The following is an 18736-nucleotide window of genomic DNA, read 5'->3' on the forward strand; positions in this document are numbered from 1 at the left end:
ATAAAGCATGAGGAGCGACTTCATGGGCACATCAACCCAGAAGCTTTTCAACTAATAGATACTAGTATGATGGTTAGGCGTCTTAAACGACAAAAGCCTCATGACCTAGTGATGTAATATAACATGTTATGTATATAGCAGAGTGGTTCACTGGAACAAATCGGCACATGTTACTAAATAAAAATTAAAGTTAAATGTATTACTTATTTAAGAAGTATCTTAAGATTGTAATATTAATAAATATGTCAAAAAAAAAAAAAAAAAAAAAAAAATTGAAATGGAAGAAAAGTATCTATATAAAGTCTTTTTAAATTTCAATCAATTTTTTCAATAATTTGAAGGCCTTTGTTGCGCGTATGAATTTTTTCACTACTTTTTTGACTAAATTTTCTACTTTCTCACTACTCTCACTACCCATTTTTAAAATCACTAACTTTTCACTACTTTCACTAAGCATCTGTTATACCTTCATCTACCCCGTATTTTGAAAAAAAATGACGCTAAAGTTGATTTGGATGATTTTTGGACCAATTTTTAGAAAACTTGAAATAATTTCCAAAATATATCCGAAGGCTTCACAACAGCCTGAAATCACCTCCAATCGACTCAGCATAAGTAAATTAAAAATGGGATACTAAGTAAATTTAATTTCAATAACTCAATTGGGAAAAATGAAGTGGAAATTTTGATTTTAAAAAATCGGCTAAGGCTCCAAAACTGCCACTCAAAATGGTTCGAAACCGTTTCCAATCGATTTGGAGGGTCGAAAACAGGGCACATGTCAAATTTCAGCTCTCTTGGTTCATTTGGTAAAATTGTGATTTTTTTATATTTTTGACCCAAGTTTAATTTTTTAAAAATCCATTAAAAATCAAAATCGTCAAAAATTTGATCTACTGTTTCCAAATTAGTATTCGGAAAATCAGATCACCTCGAATGAATCGATTCTAACCTGATGGACAATTACGAGTATTTCAACCGATTTTCAAATTCCGTGATTTTTAGAACTTTTTTTGGATTTGCCATTGAAAAAAAAAGGTCACAGGTGTAGAAGTGACTTACGTAACTTTTTATAAAATTACTTACTTATTCTCATACGCGAGTTCATATTCTATCAATTTTGGAGAGAAATTTGTACTCACCTGAAACAAAGAAAAATCAAGGTGGATTAGTTACTAGTTGGTTATAAAATTATTGATAAATCAACAGATACATGTACATGTACGTATAATGAAATAATAATGGTCGACGGCCAAAGTAAAAATTCTGACGATCTCAACGTTTAATAAAGAGCCAGAAATGAATATTCACAAGAAAGTATCGTAAAAATTGTAATATTAATTGTGAAAATCACTCAAAAATATCCAAAATTGATGGGGCATCAAAAAGCGACCAAAATTTGAGAAAATGTCTCATTTTGTATACAATTTTTCAGACTGCTTAGATTATTGAAAAATAACAAGAATTATTTGGAAATTTTCAAAATTGAATAATGATTTGTCAAAACTGAAGAAGGTGTCATAAAATTTGTCAAATTGACCCCCCCCCTCTCCTCCCAATATATATGTAGTTTAAAATTACCAGAATTAGATCGTTGTACCTATCGTTTTTTCAATTTTTTTTTTTTAAATCACTGCTTTTTTCAATCAAATTTTTAGAAAGCTCTTCACTCGACCCCCCCCCCCCTCTGCCACTGACAATTTTTTCAGAATTAGTGATGGCCGCTCCGCTGCTTAGGAATGGTAGCCGAAATGAAAAAAAAATAAAAAAATATTGGTTATGGTTTTAAGGTAACAGTTTTTCTTCAATTTCTCCACTAAAGAATTTCAAAAATCCAGAGAAATCACCAGAAAGTAATGAAATACAGAGAAATGTTGCCAAAATTGCATACAAAAATGTTGAAAACCTGTAAAATTTTACAAAAAAAAAGGAGCATTGAATAATTAAAATAATGGAAATTACTTCAAATTAATGAAATTTTGGTAAAATTCACCTAAAGCGCTAGAAAAAGTGTTGAAACGAGTTTAAACGAGGTAAAAACGCTCTAAAATCCTTATATATAAAATCAGAATCACTCATCACTCTGCCAAAAAGTGATGATTTTTTACGTATTTAGGTAACAAGACTGAGCGAGAATTACGTGAATAATTTGTTACATTTTTTTTCAACATGGTGATGTTGAAAAATTGAAAAAATCTCTGAAAATCTTCAAAAAAGGATGAAGCAATAAAAGTTATCCAAAAACAATATAAAACCAAACAACTTCTTGAAAGCTCAATCTTGAGGCGAAAGAAGATCTACAATACATTATGAGTAGGTATTGAAAATCCCACTGAATACGAATATTACTACATATAAAGTTTATATTTTCACAGTCGAATCTTTCTAAAGGCCTCATTCGAGGAGTTCGGTTCCCTAAAAATTGAATTTTTTGTGAAAAATGCTTCATCATAGCTGCTATGGAACTGATCATGGCATGAATAGCTCTGCAATGAAGTATTTTTCACTGAAAACTCAATTTTGCCCCCCCCATGTGACCCTTGGGAGGGTCCAACTGCAAATCTAACTTCATATTCGTGTTCACTGTTCAGCGAGTTCGATTCATATGATAACGATGTCCATATTGTCAATCTTCTTTCGCCCCAATTTTGGGGGAGGGGGTGCCTATGGCCCCAAAATTGGGGTTTCAAGACGTTGTTTGGTTTTCTATTGTTTTTGGAGACCAGCATGCGAAATTGCAGAATTATATCACTGACAGTATCGCTTTTTTTTGCGGTGCTGTGACACAGAAAACACATTTTTGAGTGTTCTTTGAGTTTTTGAAGATGACCCATCTGAAGGAAAAATTTGAAAAAAATGCCAATTATACTCGTAGTACTCATACGGATATATTTATGAAAGAAAAAAAATGTCGTGTGCTTGAATTGGGTTCGGAGATATGGCGGTTTCAAATTTTCTATTGTCAATATCTCCCCCTGGGGGAAGGGGGGGGGGGGTCATTCCATGTCAACTCAACCAACGTTTTTGAGTCATGCCTTTCGATTTCGCTCAAATTTTTTTTACAATATATACCCACCCAGTAAGTAAGAACCCTGCAATTAGTTTGGTCCCAGCCCCCTCAGTGGGCGGGTGGGGGGGCTTCCATTATTTTCACATTGTCTCGAGGTACTCAACTTCAGCAGCCCATTCCTCCAAAACTATGATACTTTGATCAAAACTGATTTCACAGTTCGAAAGGGCATTGCATTTAGAACTTTTTAAACGTTTTGAAATTTTCAAAAGTTGAAAGTTGGACTTTCAATTTGAAAGTTCAAATTTCAAAATGGCGCTGCAAGTGGGAGCTACCATTTAAAATTTTGAAAAAATTTCCATAGGTGTACCTTTGATGCTTTTTTGAAATATTCAAGTTTCCAGATGAGATCTCTCAAGGGAGGGGGAACACCCCCACCCCCAATTTTGGGCGAAACTTTCGAAAGGAAATCTGGGGCATGTGATATATCGAATTGCATGTTTTTGGTCACGCTAAACACGAATATGACGTCAGATTTTTGATAGGACCCCATCCACGGCCCCCAGCACCTCCCCAAAGGGGGTAAAAGTTCAAAAAAGTGTTTTGTTCGTATGACACATGGAATAGCACGTTTTTGGTGACGCTGAACACGAATATGACGTCAGATTTTTGATTGGACCCGTCCACGGCCCCCAGCACCTCCTCAAAGGGGGTGACCCCTCCCCAAAAAATGGTTACATATGTGTGACGCATGAAATAGTATGTTTTCGATATCGCTGAACACGAATATTGCCTTAGTTTTTCGAATCAACTTCACCCATGGCCCCCAGAACCTCCCCCAATAGGTAAAAATCCAAAAAAATTGTTGGGGGTCGTGGATGGGGTCCTATTAAAAATCTGACGTCATATTCGTGTTTAGCGTCACCAAAAACATACAATTCGATATATCACATGCCCCAGATTTTCTTTCGAAAGTTTCGCCCAAAATTGGGGGTGGGGGTCGAACTGTAAAATCAGTTTTGATCAAAGTATCATAGTTTTGGAGGAATGGGCTACTGAAGTTGAGTGGCTCGAGACAATGTGAAAATAATGGAAGCTCCCCTCACCCGCCCCCTGAGGGGGCTGATACCGAACTAATTGCGGGGTTCTTACTTACTCGGTGGGTTTATATTGTAAACAAAAATTGAGCGAAATCGAAAGACATGACTTTCAAAATCACCTTTTTTTGGTTGAGTTGACATGGAAAATGACCCAGGGGGCAAAAAGTTTTGAAAAAATTAACATGACTAGACTTTTGTTTCCTCTATTTTGTTTGAATTCAAAATTTTCTATTCAAAACTCGTTGAAGTATGACTTTTTTCCCAAAAAAGGGCGGTTTCTCACCATTTTATCAAAATTTCAAAAATTCTAGTACAGAGGGCATTTCACATGTTTTACCCAGGAATATACCCTTTTTCTATACTCTTGTAAATTGTTTCGGTATACACATTGACTAAAATAATAAAATGAAAATGCAACACGAATATTATGCCTGTACGTATAATAAATAGCTAAATCACCAAATCATTCCAATCAATCTATACTCTATAGCGTTACATAAAGTACCGAGCACAATTAGCGAAAGATGTAGAGAGATGACAGCTCGAAAAGGCCACAAAATAAGACGTAGGTATAGGTATATTAATTTAAAGACGTATGCGAAGTGAGATGTGTCAGTTTTGATGGAGATTTTGAAGAACATCTCGGCGGCGGTATGCGTGGGGGGGGGGGGTGTGGCGGAGGAATATACACTTATAAATTGTATGTTCACTTATTGGTATTGGTGTATAGCGCACACGCGGATCTCTTAGTCTTAATAGTCAGATGCCTCGGGTGAAAGGCAAGAGGGGTTGGTTGAATGATCGAGAGTGGATGAGAGGAAGCAGGGGTTGTACTATATGTATAGGAATGTATCATGTGAGTGAGCTGTGAGCTGTGCAGAGATCGAGCTGGTCAGACTAAACGAAAGGTCAAAATATTAATTACAGTTATATGTAGTACCTATAGGAGTTGTACGGGGCGAAACGTCGTAAATGTTGTTGTTGTTGTTGCTGTTGTTGTTATGGTGTGGAATTGATTTGTGCGTGGCCGAACAAAATGAAGTCATTCTCACAGCAGGGCATTTAACACCTCGGTAACGTTATCTGTCCGCGGGGTTTCTTATACGTTTCGCCGTGACCATGCATTTTACCTCAAGCCCGGCTGGGAGCTTTGCCTCTCTCCTACACGTCTCCACGTCTCTACGTCTCTCGTGTCCAGCTTCATTTATTTTTTTCCCCGATTTTGACATTCGCTCGTTTAATTGGTTTCGGCTTCGGCCAACGTGTTCTCCCGCGCGATCGATGGAGAAAAATCGCATCGCGCTCGATCTTTGTATGTACCTAATACCTCGTATACGTTTCGTGATAGTACGAGTACCTATACGTATATTTTATATAAATCTATACGCTTCCACTTATACATACTTATGGTACCCGGTATTTCGTTTTCTTTCGTGCCACGAGATAAATCATAATTTATCGATTCTGCTTACGTTGTTTTTTTTTCTTCTTTTCGTTGCTCCCTGCCTGTGTTTCTTTACGTTTTTCCATCCTTCTACTCGTCCATCTGATATATTCGTATTATAGGTACCACACTAAAGGCACTCGTTTGTTGCAACAATTAGCGCGCGTATAGCGTAATTAATTCTCGCCTATTTGGTATAGAGAAACAGCTGGTGGTGAGATTACAGAGTGTTTTCGTGGGTACCTAAAACTCGCGATGTGCTCTGTGTAAATGTGTTAATCATTGTTCTGTTTCTGTATACTGCACGTTATCTATACACTGTATATAGTCAATTTCCAAAGAAGATGAGGTTTCTTTCGCGATAACTCGGTCAACTGCAGGTTGACGAGATTAGTAGCGAAAAGATAAACGTGCTCGCGGTTATCATTGTATTATACTTTTTTATGTTCTTCAGTTTTAGTGTTTGGTGATATGTACTTTAATTATTTTGTCTAATCAATACGAAGTGATCGATTTTATAGAAAAATAATCGATATGTAAATCATTCGCAGATGTTACCGATAATATTCATATTTTGTACGGATGAGTCATTACCTATAAGTACATAGTACATACTCGTAATTTGATAATTTCTTAAAACTTTCTCACGTTAATATCGTTAGGGAGAATTTTTTGTGAGAATTCCATGTTTTTTAATCAAAATTTATCAGTTCGTTGAGGAGAAGAACCGTTTAATTAACTTCCATCCTTCTTACTTCCCACCATCAGCTCGAGTTCGAACTCTGCATCAGTATATCTATACTATACGTTTCATTAATCGTTGTGTGATTAGATAGTGTTGATAATTAGAGCAGAGATACTCATCTTGAGAAAGTACATTTGAGAAAAAATCCATGGGAACGTTCAAAATATCGTAACAAATTGAAAATTTGTACTGCGACTCTCGAGTTCTGCACTTCTACAGGGAGGCGAGGGTGGCTGAAAACCTTTCTCGCGTCAGTTGGACCTTCTACCCATAAATGTATTTGCGATCACAATGAGTGATGTGTACAGTTAAAAATGTTGATAAGAACACCTCCTTTCCTCCCTGTAAGTTGCGCAGACATACGAGTATTTTTGAAAGAAAAACAATTTCGTCTACTTGACCAAAATTGGTAAACTTGCTGGAATGAAAAAACGAACCAAAAAAAACACGCATGCATTAAGCGTGAGAAGACCAACTTTTCTCTAAATAAAAATATTTTACGAACAAATTGATTCGCTTTTTTTGAAATACTTGTACAGCAATAATTGATCTGTTTACAATCGAATAGAATCATTTACGAACGATTGTGCATTGAACAAAATCAAATTGATTGATTTCTAGGTGAATCATTCGCGAATGAGTTGATTCATTTACTCAATTTTTGATGAATCATTCGCGAACGAATTGATTCATATAAGTGACTCGTTCGCGAACGAATCGATTCGTATAGGTGACTCGTTCGTGAACGAATTGATTCATTTACTCAATTTTTGATGAATCATTCGCGAACGAATTGTTTCGTATGAGTGACTCGTTCACGAACAAATCGATTCATTTACCCAATTTCAGATGAATCATTCGCAAACGAATTGTTTCGTATGAGTGACTCGTTCGCGAACAAGTCGATTCATTTACTCAATTTTTGATGAATCATTCGCGAACGAATAGATTCGTATAAGTAACTCGTTCGCGAACAAATCGATTCATTTACTCAATTTTTGATGAATCATTCGCAGACGAATTGATTCGTTCAAGTGACTCGTTCGCGAACGAATCTATTCATTCACTCACTTTTTGGTGAATCATTCACGAACGAATTGAATTATTTTTTGTGAATTATTCGCGAACGAATTGATTCATAGATAGTGAATCATTGACGAACGAATCGATTCATATAATTAATTTTTGGAAAATCATTCACAAACGATTGATTCATTGAATTATTTTTCGTGAATCATTCGCGAACGACTCGATTTATTCAATTTATTTTTGAACAGCGAAGCACTGAGACACGAATCATGCTTGGAAAAAGGATTCGAGGCAACATAAGAATCAATTGACAACGTTTCTGATCCGAATCAATGAATCAAATTGTCTCCAATCCTGTCCCAAATCACTCATTTTTGAAAAATTAAGGTCTTCTGGGAGGACTCCAAGAAATCTAAACCACCTCGAGTCAGTTAAAATAACATCATATTTTCATAATTTTCTAAACTCTTCTTCAAATGATCTGGGGAGGGGAAAGGAGGGAGTTGGGAGCGAGCTGTAAACCCATTTAGGAGTCCTACACAAAAAAAGAAACAGATATTCTAAATCTAGGGTAGACCATTATTTAAGGGCATTGGTGAAAAAAATGAGAAGAGGGAGGGGGGAGTTAGAGGGATCGAACTAAATAATTGAGCTGGTATTAGAACTTACAAGGGAACCTCTTGAGGTGTCCTCCTCCGATTTGAACGGGGACCGCGATTTTCGGAACGAGCATATTCTAAAACCCCCAAATTCAAATTTTCAGCTGCCCAAGTTCATTTTTCGATTTTTGGCGAATTTTTGAAAATCCAAAATTGACTATTTTGGTGATTTATGCTTTTTTTTAAAAAGTACGTACTTGATCAGTAAAAATGTATAAATTAAGTCCTAAAACTGATATTAACCCCCCAAATCCAAATTTCACCATTTCCAGCCATTCTGGAGCCTCCAGGGCTATTTTTAAATTTCTCCAGAATTTTGAATTTGCTCCAGAAGGGGTAAAAATGAAGTTGGGCAGCTAAAAATCGAGTTGTGTATTATACTCGATCTGTTGTCGAGTTTATCCACATTTGTGTCGGTTTTGGGAGGGACACCACAAGAGTGGTTTTTTGACCAGTTTTTTTTCAAAGTAGAAATATTTAAAAATCAAAAATTTCCCGTTTGCGAGAAAATTTTTGAAATTTTCCCGAATCGCAGTATTTTGCTATGAATTAACCTCACGAGGGCGAATTTCGCCATTTCCAGCCATTTTGTGGGCTCTAGCGCGATTTTTCAATTTCTCCAGAATTTGGAATTTGCTCCAGAAGGCGTGAATTTGAAGTTGGGCAGCTAAAAATCTAGTTGTGTGTTATACTCGACATGTTTAACGAATTTATCCACATTTGAGCCGATTCTGGAGGGGACACCTCAAGAATGGTTTTTTGACCAGTTTTTTTTTTCAAAATGAAAATATTCAAAAATCAAAAATTTTCCCGTTTGCGAGAAACTTTTTGAAATTTGCACGAATCGCAGTATTCTATAATGAACTAACCCCAGGAGGGCGAATTTCGCCATTTCCAGCCTATCAGGGACCTCCCTTCAATTTTCGGATATTTTCATTATGAATAAGGCAGGTCAAAAAAACACTCTTGAGGTGTCCCCTCCAGAATCGGCTCAAATGTGGATAAACTCGTTAAGTAGATCGAGTATAACACACAACTCGATTTTTAGCTGCCCAACTTCATATTCACGCCTTCTGGAGCAAATTAAAAATTCTGGAGAAATTGAAAAATCGCCCTGGAGCCTCCAAAATGGCTGGAAATGTCGTAATTGGCTGTCGCGGGGTTAGTTTATGATAAAATACTGCGATTCGCGCAAATTTCGAAAATTCTCTCGCAAATGGGAAATTTTTGATTTTTAAATATTTTTATTTTGAAAAAAAGCTGGTCAAAAAACCACTCTTGAGGTGTCCCCTCCAGAATCGGCTCAAATGTGGATAAACTCGTTTAACAGATCGAGTGTAACTCACAACTCGATTTTTAGCTGCCCAACTTCATATTCACGCCTTCTGGAGTAAATTCAAAATTCTGGAGAAATTGAAAAATAGCGCTGGAGGCTCCAGAATGGCTGGGTTAATATCAGTTTTAGGACTTATTTTGAACATTTTTACTGATCAAGTACGTGCTTTTTAAAAAAAAGCATAAATCACCAAAATAGTCAATTTTGGATTTTCAAAAATTCGCCAAAAATCGAAAAACGAACTTGGGCAGCTGAAAATTTGGATTTGGGGGTTTTAGAGCATGCTCTTTCCAAAAATCGCGGTCCCGTTCAAATCGGATGTGGACACCTCAAGAGGTTCCCTTGTTAGCCTTGCCGATTCAAAACATCGTTTTAAAATTTTCTTGAATTGCTTTTGCCCCCCCCCCCTCTTTCGTGACCGAGTAAAGTAAACTACCAAAACCGGACACCACTGAAAAGTACCAATTAATACGTCTTGTAAAATCAAACCACAGAATCACGCGAAAAATCAAAACATGCCTGTATTTTTACGAGCACCTTTATAGATTAGACTAACGATGATAGGCTATTATGATAAAATAGCTGACGTTCCGCATAAATTACACCTAACGATAAAATTAAATTAATTATTCCAGTTCTTCGAATACAAATACCATATTTTACAAGTATGTAATTTATACGCGTGAAATTTCCTGGATGTGCACGTTTTAACAGTTTTTCTCACGGATTTTCACGTTTCAATGGAAAATTAAACGATCCGGATAAAAATCTTAGCGAATAAGTGTATACGAGTAATTTACTTCAAATGGGCCAAAAAACGTATAAATAATATCAAAACATCAGTACCTCTACCTATACTTCACAAAGATAAAACTTACATTCGTATTCGTACATCCTGCAGACTAAAAACCTAACACAATAAGCCCTTCTTGCATCTCCTTCTCCTCAATTCCTAAGGCATACTCGTAATATAGATGAGCAAGTACAATAAATAAGTATTTGTTGCATCAATAACAATATAGATATGCGCTAAAGTACAGTTATAGTGCAGGTTGATGTAAGTAGTATTATGCAGCTCAGGGCCATGGGAGCAATTAATTGGTCGAATTTGACGACCTGATACAGATTGAGTTTCCCGCCGATTTCCAGTTTTAACGACATCGACATCGACATCGACAACCAGTACGTACTCGTATACACTACACAGATGCAGACATACCGACAGATAAGTTTGCTATAAAATAAATCAAACTAATGGTGCACTCCTCGGTCCTCGATCGCTAACTTGTAAATGTTTATTAAGATAATGAGTAACCGTGGAATAATAAATAATCGCCGCTTATTAATTAACTTAAACATATTAATATCAAGTTAAACGGCACATTAAATTCCTATAAGGTATAAATTCGTCGATTTTCAACGTACATATTCAACTTTCGTAGAAAAAATTAACTCTTCGCATCAATGACATAGTTTTTATGCCTTTCGAAGCACAAATTTTTTGAAAGTTTTTGCCCTTTCTCTTTTCTTTTTCAAAATTGATTTCAAAAAAAATAGGTACGAGTATATCATCCAAATTCTAAAAAAATGCTTCTGAAAATACTTTCAAATTTTCAAAACCTTTTACTTAATCTAGCTCTGCTCGGACCAATTTATTTCTCGTTTTAAAACAAAAAAATTCATATTTTAGATCTCCAAAAGTTAAAAAAGGAAAATACGTAAGTCATATGAATATTGTATCAATCGGCAAAATTGATCCCCATATCAAGTCGAAAAATTTTCAATCGACACCCCCTCCTCTTTTAGTGACAAAGTGAAAAGTTTGCAATTTTTGACCAAAAAAATAAACAATTTTAGGCAAATAAAGCAGGACTTTCTAGAAATTGTTGTAAAAAAAAAGTGATTTTTTCAAACAATTTCTGGCAAAAAAAAAAACAAGAATTTTGAGTGACTAAAAAAAAAGAATTTTTAGCAATTTTGCTTTTAAAAAAAAGAATTTTTGTAAAAAAGCAAGAGCAAGAGTACAAGACTATAACAATATTGGAAAAAAGTAAGACCTTTTGTCAGTTTATTAAGAGCCAAAAAATGATCGCAATTTTTTTTTTTTTGCAATTTGTGCCAAAAAACGAGACATGGGACAATTTTGGAAAAAATGTGAGGCTATTTGCTGCATTTCCCATTAAACAGCAGAAATTATTTTCATTTTTGAAAAAAGTACAATTTTTAAGAACTTTTGGAAATAATGCAAGTTTTGACAATTTTAGGAAAGGAACCTTTTTTTTTTTTTTTTGGCAATTTCCAGCAAAAGAGCTGGAATCTTGGGCGATTGTATTTTTTTAAAAAAAGAGAAGAATTCTTAAAACTTTTGAAAAAATGATGAAATTTTTCTAAAACGCGAGTTCATGCCAATTTTCTTTGCAAAAAGTCAAATCCTGATTGAGTATTTCAGCCAGAAGCAAGACTTTATGGCCACTGGCAGTTGTTGGTAAAAAAAAATACTTGAATAAAAAAGTGGGATATTTTGGAATTTTCTGCAAAAAGCGACAATCAATAATGCTATTTTTCTAAAAAAGTGGTGAATTTCTGAAAAAAGCAAAATCTCTGTCGATTTTTGACAAAAAGCAAGCATTCATCAAAAAGCAAAATTAGGAGCAAAAAAGTGATGCATTTTCGCAGTTTCTATCAAAAAAACGAGACTTTTGAACAATTTTTGGAATTTTCTAAAAATTTTGGTCCTTCATGAAAAAAGAGCATTTTTAACTAAAAACAATCTTAATGACAATTTCAGCAAAAGAAAATGTTTTTTTTTTTGGCAAATTCTGGCAAAAGAGCTCAATTTTGGACTTTTTTTTTAAAAAAAAGGAAGACATTTTGGAGTTTTTGTAAAGAAATGAAATTTTTTAGCAACACTGCTAGAAAGCGATCAATTTTTGTCAAAAAGCAAGACTTGGAACAATTTTTGGAAAAATGAGAGGCTATTTGCTATATTTCCCAAAAAATTGGCCACTTTGATAAAAATCAGACATCATTATCATTTTTGAAAAAGCGAAAATTTTTAAGAATTTTTGGAAATAATGCAAGTTTCTGCAATTTTAGGAAATGAATGTGTTTTTTTGGCAATTTCCGGCAAACAAGCTGGAATTTTGGACAATTGTTTTGAAAAAAAAGAAAACAATGTTTGGGAAATTTAAAAAAAACCATTTTTTTAAAATTTTGCTAAAAAGCGAGTTTTTGTCAATTTTTTTGGCAAAAAGCAAAATTTTGATTATTTCAGCAGGAGTAATTGCACCCCCCCCCCGATCCTTCGGGACAACTTTTTTCTTAAAGGGGACATTCTAAGGAACATTTTAAAGCAAACTTGCCCAAAAAAAAGTTGGCCTTACTTACAAAATGGCGGCCATTCAAAACTTACAAAAGTAGATCGAATGATCATGCAAAAATTTATCACCTGTCAAAATTTCAAGTGCTATAGTGCGTTTTTCTATTTTTGGTGAATTTTTGAAAATCCAATTGAGGCCAAAAATGAGGGAAAAAATCAAAATTTTACCAAATTGACCAAGAAAACTGAAATTTGGGATATACACTATTTTCGACATGCCCAAATCGATTGGAAATGGTTTCAACCCGTTTTGAGCAGTTCTGGAGCCTCCAGCAGATTTTTGAAACTCGAAATTCCCACAAAATTTCATCAAATTGGAGTTGTAAAGCTAAAATTTATTCTAAAAACTAATTTCAATATGCTACAAAGTACTGCAGGTGAATTTCAAGTCGTTTCGGATCCTCCAGCGACTTTTTAAAAACTCCTGAAGCCTCCAGCAGATATTTGAAACTTTGAATTTTCACAAAATTTTATCAAAATGGAAATGGAAAGCTGAAATTTACTCTACACTCGAATTTTAACACACTCTGAAAACGACTCCTGCTGGATTTCAAGTCATTTTAGGGCCTCCAGCGACTTTTTTTGAAAATGACTGGAGCCTCCAGCAAATTTTTGAAACTTTAAATTTTCACAAAATTTCATCAAATGGAGATGGAAAGATGAAATTTACTCTACACTCCAATTTTAACACCCTCTGAAGACGACTTCAGGTGGGTTCAAGTCATTTTAGGGCCTCCAGCGACTTTTTTGAAAATTACCGGAACCTCCAGTAGATTTTTGAAACTTTAAATTTCTCCAAAATTTCATCAAACTGAGATGCACGGTCGAAATTCATTCTGCAAGCTAATTTCAATACACTACGACGTACTGCAGGTGAATTTCAAGTCATTTTAGAGCCTCCAACGACTTTTTTGAAAATTACTGGAGCCTCCAGCAGATTTTTAAAACTGGAAATTCCTACAAAAATATCTATAAATGGAGTTGGAAAGCCCAAAATTCATTCTGCAAACTAATTTCAATACGTTACGAAGTTGACTGCTGGTGGATTTCAAGTCGTTTTGGAGCCTCCAGCGACTTTTTGAAAGTTTGTATGGCGTTTTTTTGGAAAATTGAAATTTTCTAAAAGTAGCTGGAAGCTTCAAAACCAGTTGAAACCACCATGTAGTCTGCGAAGTAAATTTCAGCTTGCCAACTCCATTTGATGAAATTTTGTGAAAATTTAAAGTTTCAAAAATTTGCTGGAGGCTCCAGGAATTATTTTCAGAAAGTCGCTGGAGGCTCCAAAACGACTTGAAATTTACCTGCAGTACTCCGTAGCGTATTGAAATTAGTTTTCAGAATACATTTTTAGCTTTACAACTCCAATTTGATGGAATTTTGCGGGAATTTCGAGTTTCAAAAATCTGCTGGAGGCTCCAGAACTGCTCAAAACGAGTTGAAACCGTTTCCAATCGATTTGGCATGTCGAAAATAGGGTATATCCCAAATTTCAGCTTTCTTGGTCAATTTGGTAGAATTTTGATTTTTTCCCTCATTTTTGGCCTTAAATTGGATTTTCAAAAATTCACCAAAAATCGAAAAACGCACTTTAGCACTTGAAATTTTGACAGGTGATAAATTTTTGCATGATCTTTCGATCTACCTTTGTAAAGTTTGAAAAATTTCGTGCGTCCTATGTTGAAACGCAAAATCTGCCATTTTGTAAGTAAGGCCAACTTTTTTTTTGGGCAAGTTTGCTTTAAAATGTTCCTTAAGATGTCTCCTTTAAGAAAAAAGTTGTCCCGGAAGATAGGGGGGAGGGTGCGATTACTCCTATTGTCATATGCCGGACTAATAGCTCTAGTTAATTTCATTGTTTCAAGAACGAATGAAACCACGATTACAGATACCTAATACATAAATTTACCCCTTCAACGGATCTCTCATTAAGAAAATTTCCGTCGCAGTTACGCCAATACTACCACAAGTAATACTTGATGCATCAAGAAGAGCAATTTGTTACTCCAAATTTCAGTATAGCAGCTCATTCGACCGTATAATGACATTTTCCCCTATAAACTTTCAATATATAAAACCGTTTTTGAACGTTAATACGATAGCAGCTTCGTATCTATACGATAATAAATTTACAACCCGAACCCGGTATAAGAATTAATATTAAACGGCTGTTCGAACAGAACTCCCAAAAAGACCAATATTATTATATTAATATAATCGATCGATTAAAAACATTAATCATAGATCGTACTCGATGATGTTCAAAAGGTACCGGAGAAGGAGTAAAAAAAACACAAGAGTACCTAATACAGCGGACAAAGTAGATATGCATTAGTCATCATCGGTACATTAACGCAACTCCGTATCATTATTAAGTATCCAGATTTTAAAATTTGATAAACAACTCATCAAGGGTTTCGAGTTAACGAGCCCTATCCGCTGCGCCGCCAGCCATCTTCCGTGCTAGCATTATTGTTATGACAAGCTGTGATGACTTCATTAATAGCTGATCATCAAGGTATGGCGATGGCGGGCATTGCGAACTTGCCCGATTAAAAAACCAGGGTACTAAGTATATTCAACCACCGGAACTCCATTCAATATTTCATCACTTATACGTTTAGATAACTACCACCGCGCGTATTTCCGTTCTTCGTTCTCGGCCTAGGTCGCTGTGGCAATTTTTTTCACGTCCGTTGTCCGCTGTTATTTAATTTATTAGAAGCGTAATTACCAATAATCCTTATCGCGGTTGATCTGCTCTTCATAATATTAATAAACATTATAAACGTCGTAGCGTTTACGTATTAGTCGTACTCCAACGAGAATAAATCATATTGGTTCTGCGATGAAACCCTGCTAATGTGTAGAAATTATTCAGTCAGGTGCCATCCATCGCCAACGAATCACCAGGGTGCTCGAAAATTATTGCAGATGATCAAATTCTAATCTATCGAGTCGACGATGAACGCTGGATTACAGTCGAAGAAACGCTAATTTCGATAATACGATCGAACAGTTGAACCGATGACGAGCTTGGGAGCTTGTTTCGTTCGTTGAAATCGAAATCACTGATGGCAGATGATCAAATTCAAATCAATAGGTATCCGAGTTGGCGAATCACCGGAATACTCGACGGAAAGCAAACTACAATACTTTGATCGTACAGCTGAATCGATACCGAGCTTGGTCTTGGTGTTAGTCTTCTTCGTAGAAATCAAAATCACATTGGCTTATCGAGAAATATTGCCGAATATTCTTTTACGAAGGATAAAGGATTCTGTGCGGTGTTAGATAAACAGCCGTAGTTGCTTCATCGTAGAAAACGTAGGTAGCAAGAGTTCCGGTGGTCGAATTTGAATCCATTGCTTTGTCTACAAAAATAAACTCACACATATCTGAATCAAATATCAAAATTATATCATTTACTCACCATTGAGGGCGATCGAGGATGAATTTCCAATACCGAAAAGATACGCTCAACTTCGCCGACCGAAATGCAGAATACTGAAATCTTGATGACTAAAGTTCATGTGCAATCTTGATGCTTCTTTCGATGAAGCCCATTACCGATACTGCCATCGATATTCTTGAGTACCTACACTTTTACCGCACTATAAATCACGAATAAGACTCCAATAATATAGTAAAATAATAAAAAATAAATAACATGAACCACGAAACCGAACTAAACGAATTAATTAACCAAATTAAAAGACATACGACAAAACGAACACCGAAAGAAAAGAATTAAATTTCACAAAATGGCTGAATTTTGGTTAAAACTGAATTCAAAACTTCAAAAGCGTTTGTGTTTTGATTGAGGTTTTTGTTTTTGCGCAATTTTTTCAATTCCACAGATAAAAAGATATCGAAGATCTGATTTTTGATTTTTTGATAACTGATAACGTGACGTGATAAGCAAAAATAAAACGCAACCCGCAACACACAAAGTAACAAATTTTTAATTTTTTTAATTTTTATTTTATTTTATTGATTTTTTTTATTCAGTGTTTTGGTTTATTTTGTTGATGTAATTTGTAGTTGAATTTACCAATTATTTACATTAATTAAAAATCAATTTCGATATAAAATCATCAATTTAATTTTGTTATTATTATCAAATTACCTAACAACTTGACTTCAAAAGAGGGTAGTGGCTATGTACAGGGTGGACAGAAATATCGGGTACCCCTAAAAAAGTTTTCTGCTAAATACTTCGGTTGGTCACAGTGAATGATAATAATGGTAGCACATGATTAGTTGTTAGACTGGACTGGAGAGATAACATTTCACCAATCATAAATGCATCTATTTCACGTTGCCAACCTATATTTTTAATGAAAAACGTTCTTAGGGGTACCCGATATTTCTGTCCACCCTGTAGTATAGTTAGTAGGTAAGCATCAAGCAGATGAAGGTTGATTCTGTATCTGTAGTTTATATTTTCTTTCTTGGTACCAGAGGTTTCCAATATTCAATTCATCAATCAACATATTCAATGATTTACCCTATACTTTAGTATTGATAAGTACTTATGAAAAATCAAAATCGTAAAAATATTTAATTAATTTATTATACCCTTAAAAAAGTAGAAATATCGAACAATGTGAAATTCAATGCAATAGAATTCCATTTCTAATATTCAAATAATTTTTTTTGTGGAATTTTTTTGACAATATTGGCAAAAAATGAGACCTTTTTATCCTTTTAGGAAAAAACTAGGACTTTTCAAAGATTTTGTATAAAATAGGATTTTTGACAATTTTGACGAAAAATGTGACTTTTTTAATGAGAAATCTTGGGATTTTTCAACAATTTTGTTCGAGAACTGGACTTTAAATCAATTTTGTTCAAGAATTAAACTTTGAAACAACTTTTACAAAAATTTGGGAAAAAGTTGAAATTTTTTCTTTTGAAAAAAGTTGATTTTTGCAAAAAATGGAATTTTTTGACAATTTTGGCAAAAAAGTGAGACATTTTTATACCTACTTTTAGAAAAAAATTAGGACTTTTCAAAATTTTTGTTCAAGAATTTTTTTTTGGATGTTTGTACTTACTTGATTATTACATACACCCGTCATGTGAGATTTAAATCGAGTTGTAAAGGTCAAGTTTTTTAATTAGGTCTAAGAATTTTTTAATTTCGGAAGGGTCATCCACTCATCCAGTATGAATAGGGATCTTTCATCTATTTGTTGGGATAGTCTTTGCTGATGTAAGGAGGGACAGCGAAATATTAAGTGTTGGACAGATAAGTATAAGTTCTGACTTGCAGAACTGGCATGTGGGTTTTGGGGTCTTTTCATAGAGGTGATTGTGGGTGAGTTTTGTGTGGCCAATTCTCAATCTGGTTATAATGATTTCTTCAAGTCTATTTAGTTGAGATAGGTTTTTCCAAGGCTGAGTAGTTTTTTTTATGGTGAAAGAGCTTGTTTGATGTTTGGAGGGACCAAAAGTTTTGCCATTTCTCAAGTGTGTTTTGGGTGAAGATAGATTTAAGGTCGTCAGCTGTGATAAATGTGAAAGGAGAAAGAGTAGTGGCGGATTTTGCATTTTTATCAACAATTTCATTTCCTGTGATTCCAACGTGGCTGGGTACCTACATAAGCTGGATGGAGAAGTTTGAATTTTGTCAATCAAATAGAGTTTTATGGATATTTTGAATTAGGAGGTGGTCAGAAAATAGATTTTGGATAGCAGTTAGTGAGCTGAGGGAATCACTCTGAATTAAGAAAGACTTATTTTCTGATTCATAAGTGAATATATCACAGAGACAGTGGAAAATACAGGGTGTTCCAGAATAACCTTTCACTTTTGTTTTATTAGTAGCTCTGAGAGAAAAATGGTTACGGAAATTTTTTTATAACCAAAATGAAGTAGAAATGTGCCGTTTTTAGACCATATATTTGAGTTTTCATTATAAATTAAGTTTTAAAAATTATTCCACCAAGATGTTTTCCATCATTTTTGACACAATCGACCAAACGTTTTTTAAAATTATTGAACACTTTGTTGAGCATTTCTCTTCTAATCA

The 18736-nt window shown here is 34.7% G+C and overlaps 1 long non-coding RNA gene across 1 annotated transcript in view; it reads right to left on the reverse strand.

Moving 5' to 3' along the window:
• Window positions 1-16542, reverse strand: part of LOC135841658 (uncharacterized) — a 285746-nt gene extending 269204 nt beyond the window's left edge. The window contains exon 1 of the long non-coding RNA XR_010557966.1: window positions 16133-16542. This is a non-coding gene — a long non-coding RNA (uncharacterized LOC135841658). The remainder of the gene's footprint in view (window positions 1-16132) is intronic.
• Window positions 16543-18736: the final 2194 nt, after the last annotated feature.

This window comes from Planococcus citri, chromosome 3 (assembly GCF_950023065.1).
Source record: "Planococcus citri chromosome 3, ihPlaCitr1.1, whole genome shotgun sequence".
In the NCBI taxonomy this organism is placed as follows: Eukaryota; Metazoa; Arthropoda; class Insecta; order Hemiptera; family Pseudococcidae; genus Planococcus; species Planococcus citri.